This window comes from Coenobita brevimanus, chromosome 115 (assembly GCF_032717465.1).
Source record: "Coenobita brevimanus isolate Jiangsu-jjx chromosome 115, ASM3271746v2, whole genome shotgun sequence".
NCBI lineage: Eukaryota > Metazoa > Arthropoda > Malacostraca > Decapoda > Coenobitidae > Coenobita > Coenobita brevimanus.
In genome coordinates this window covers 13,681,166-13,686,165 of record NC_137068.1, presented here as the reverse complement: position 1 = coordinate 13,686,165, position 5,000 = coordinate 13,681,166, and the positions used below count along the sequence as shown (strand labels likewise).

The window sequence follows — 5,000 nt, the reverse complement described above, 5'->3', positions numbered from 1 at the left end:
GATCATCAGTTCCTTACCTGTTATATTACAGACAGCACCTATTGTATACTGAGCTTGTGTGTATTGCACATTTACGTCTTCCGTATATATGACCAAGAGGAGAGAACACTGTGAATGACGCCAGTCAGTGTTGTCGTATTGTTGGTCTGTGGGAGGGTGGTATGCCTACAAGCAACATCGCCAATCAAACTGGCATGTCCGTCTGGTATGTGCAACGCTGGACAAAGAGGTGGCATGATGGAGAGTCACTCCTAAACAGACCGAAGAGTGGCAGGCGATCGGTCACGACTCCTGAGGAGGATGCACGTATATTACACACCATGGCCAATGCACCGAAGAAGTCTGCCATTAGGGTAACCCAGGAGCTACATCGTCACCGCCATCCAAGGACAACAAGGCGACGTTTGCATGAGAGAGGTATCCAATGCTATGTTCCAGCGAAGAAAGAAAAATTTGGCACATACTAACTTTTGGAGAAACGTTGTTTTTACTGATGAAAAATGCTTCACTTCTATTGAGGCTGAAGGCAGACAGTGTTGGAGGCAGCGAAACACCTGGTACAAAGAGACACATATTCAGGAAATAGATGCCAGTGGCCGGACATCTTTGAACTTCTGGGGGTGGATGTGGGCGTATCGGTCTGCAGAGCTAACAAGGATTCATGGTCGATTCACTAGCATCGACTATATTTAGGTGTTGGAAGAAGTTATGCTGCCATCTGTGCAAGCTATGGCCCTACCTGAGCTTGAACCTATCATCTTTGTGCAGGATGACAGTCCCGTCCATACCAGCAGAGTAGTAAAACAGTGGTTTGCAGAACACCCAGAGATAGAAGTTATTGATTGGCCCAGTAAGGGGTGTTACATTACCCCCATTGAAAATCTTTGGTCAATAATAAGTCAAGACTGGAGTGTGACAAAAGTAAGCATCCGACTTTCCATTGAACATAGAGCATTTGAGGTGTTGGACTCGGTAAGACGCCGACCAAACATTTGCATGAATCTTGTAAAGTCTGTGCCAAAAAGACTCAATGAAGTTATTTATGCACAGGGTGGCTGGACAAGTTAATGATCTAATGATATTTGCTTCCTTATAGCTATGTGTCTGAATATACTGTTTTGTATGATCCTGCATTATTTAAACTAATATTATGGAAAGTCAGTACCGGTAATTAATATCTTGTATTTATAATTATATCCTGTATTATCTTCATTACATTTACTGATAAGTAATATGCTGTGTTTATATACCCTGTATTATCTTCATTATATTTACTGATAAGTAGTATGCTGTTTATAAATCCTGTATTATCTTCATTACGGAAATAAGCAACAGTGGTTCATCAGGGTAATAGACATCACAATAACAGTCCTACATGACGTTAGCTACCATGTCTAGCATACCATACAGACGTGTGACCAAATCTGTCGTAGCCCACTGATTAAAATAATCACTTGACCTAAACACGTAGTAACGAAGTCCGCAATATCTCAAATATGAAAAGCTAAAAACTATGCAAATGGGTAGTGCATTAATGTTATTAAACAGCATTTACTGTTTCCTAGGTAATACTGTAATGTCAACTCTGCTATCTGGTGCACCTATATTTATAATTCGTATTACCGTCGTAGTATGTGCATTAATCTTCATAGCAATACGTCAGCCACACCAGTGAAATCACCTGTAAAATGAGATGCAGTAATGTTCCAAGAAGTGTAGAATGGAAGAGAACAGACATACTGATCGGGAAACCCAGGTTTCGGGGGGGAGGGAGGAAGGTGCTACCAGCAGGGTAATATGTGACGGCATACCATGTTTGTAAGATTTTAATGGGAGTTTACATCAAACTTCATTTCACGATAACAAAACAAGCCATAGATTTCATGAAATAAATATCTGACTCGTCATGCGACTCTGAGTCAAGGCAAGCTTACAATACTGCAGTGATGATTCACCAAAACCCATCCCTCCCCCTCCCCTCCAACAAACCATACCCTCCTCTCTCAATGGTCTCCACTCCTACGCCCAGCCTGGATGGCCCCCGTATTGTGTAATCTTTACAGGGTGATTCGAATGCACGCTTGACGGTTTCATAGTTCAGAGTGAGGACGGAGAGGCGTCAAGACATTTGTCCGTGGGTGTAAAGTCATGAGAAAAAGTATCATTACCCCAAGCAATGTTCGATGCTAAACGAACGTTAGCTGGGCTATCTGGGCGGGTACTTGCTCTTCGCCCCTCCCCTATAATATCACAATCCCATTACAAGAGCAAGAATGAACCATATGACGGGGAAATATATCGGACGTGTTTGTGTTTCCCTGAGCGCCCCGCCGGGAATTTATAATGAAACTAGACAGGTTTATCATTTTCCTACTATTCATCAATTATTAGCTCTAGAATACAAGAAATAAATTATTTTGAAGGGTACTAAATCCATAGGCATCGATTTTTTTTTTTTTTTAATATTTGAGCAGGGGTGCAAGAGATCATTCGTTTGCTTTAGATGTGTGGTTAAATGCTTCAGATGGATGCTACAGTTCGATGCTTCAGACGTCTAGAGGCTGTTTTGGAAGCAGGGGGTGGGTGTACAAATTATTAAAGAAATCAGACTGAACATGTATAATTATTTTCCTTCGAAACATTTATTATAAGTAGAAAGCAATACATAACATTATTACATTGAAATTTCCTACTTGGCTTGTATTGGCTGATGTATATCATACGCCTGGCATAGGTGAACATACTCATTGCCTGTATGCATGTGTGTTGCCGACTTAAGACCTTTAGGTTATATTTTTATTTAATGAATTCGGTGCCGCATAAGAAAGCGTATTGTCTCTATGCACCTAGGCCAAACGATCTAATTAGCTTTTATTACCTCTATCACAGATTCTAATGTCTGTGTCTCACATACCCGACATTGACGGATTTCAGGCACAAACTTTCCTGTCTCGTCATTCCACAACACTTCGTCCATGTGTCATAGTGCATAGCTCTCAAGGGTAACGATACTTTTTCTTATGACTATAGATAGGATCAACTCAGGCGTCGTAAATAAACACTGGCTTCTTAAGTTCACTGTCTTTATTTTCCAAATAATTACACTTAATGCCTTCCACTTTCACTTCAATATTCTCACAAGCATTGGAGCTATATAAACTTTACTAACTGGAGTTACACTTAATATTTGATAACAAATGATCGCCCCTTACTCGAGCATGTAGTCTGGCAATAAATAGAGAGATAGTTTGATAAAAATATATTCACAAGTACCGATGATATACAATTACGAGTAACACTTCAATGTTTGCCAACAACACTGTTTTCATAAGTACCGAAAATATACAAGCTATAATAACACTTAACTGTTTGCTAACAACACTTCACTGTTTTCACAATTATCGAAATTATACAAACATCATTGACACTGCACTACACACAAACTGAACTGATAACCGACTGAACTTTCTGTAGTCTCTTCCCCATTCTTATATAAACTTGTATTATTCTAGAATCATCTACATCCTACGAGAACAACAGTTCCCAACTGGAAGGTATCCAAAACATGCCAGAGCTCTCTTACATTAAATAACACTCTAAATTGTTTAGCATGCAAACCAAAACCGAATTAAACAGTTTAACAAGCAGTCATATAAATAAAACATTATTGAGAAAATGAGCATAAAAATTAATGTACAGTCTTCAGCATAAATTCGCTTCAAGGCCACTCTTGTGATGTGCATCCTTTTGTCCGGCAACAGTGTAAGGGCAGTAGTTGCCACATAGACTTTTATACACTTTAAAGACGTGTTTTGAAGAAAGACTACTAGAGACCGCCTAGAGTACAATATTCTGTATATGGTATTTGATTAGTCTAAAAAAGAGCAAAAGTTGACCCAACAATGTTATGGAATGACGTACGAGCCTAATATTGTGTCACCCACGGACAAATGTGTTGACGCCTCTCCGTCCTCACTCTGAACCATGAAACCGTGACGCATGAACCCGAAGCACCCGGGAAAGATAACACTATAAAGGGGCCACCGAGGTCTTGGGTTGGTAATGAGGAGACCATTGAGTGAGGGGGAGGTAGGCTTCTTGGAGGTGAGGGGGAGGGGTGGGGTCAGGTGAATCATCACGGCAGTACTGTAAGCTTGCCTCTACAAAGAGTCATATTATTATTATATGACACGTTTGTTTTATGAAATGTTTGGTTTGTTTCGTCATCTTAAATAAATGTTTGCCGTAAACTCTCGCTGAATTCCTAAAAACATAGTATACAGGCAGTATTGAGGGGGAGTGGGTTGTGGACAGTTTCAGCTGGCTGTGAGCAGTTGGAGAAGCCGAGTCGAGACTAAGTGATGATGAAGCCTGACTAGCAAGGCACACTCACAACATCGCTTCCTTACCTGCAGGTGAGAGTTGTAGTATCGTTGTAATAAAACCCGAGATAACATGTGGCTGTGTAGAAACTGTTTTCAAACATTATTTTGCTACCACAACAACGTCCTCCCCTAGATTCATCAACGTATTCAGCTGAGAAAGCCACAGTTCGTATAATTGTTTATGTTCAGCATTTCTTAAAATACACTGCCGTGACGTTCTCCTTTCTGAGCAATGACTAATTTAAAATGTTTGTACATAATACAGCTGTGGCATAAAAGACAAAATACACACATAACTCATCCCATGTTAGCCAAATTTTCATACAGTAAGTTGAGGCAATCTTCATGAATGTAAGAGATGCATGTTTACGAACAAACCATCAGCTAATTATCCTAGAAATGTTGATGAATCTCGGCCCTATCTACTCACACATTTTACACCATCATTCACTACACTTTTACCAATCTTACGCTATTCCACCACATCGCGTTTTACATCAACATCGACATTGTCAGTTCCTCACACTAGGTTACCTGTCGTGGCCATTTGTCTTTATTGACAACTGAGGCTTTATTATAATACTTATTCTACCTTTTTATTACTTCACATTCCCT

The 5,000-nt window shown here is 40.0% G+C and overlaps 1 pseudogene; it reads right to left on the bottom strand.

The window, feature by feature from the left end:
* Positions 1 to 5,000, bottom strand: part of LOC145418632 (uncharacterized) — a 12,748-nt pseudogene that overhangs the window by 5,359 nt on the left and 2,389 nt on the right.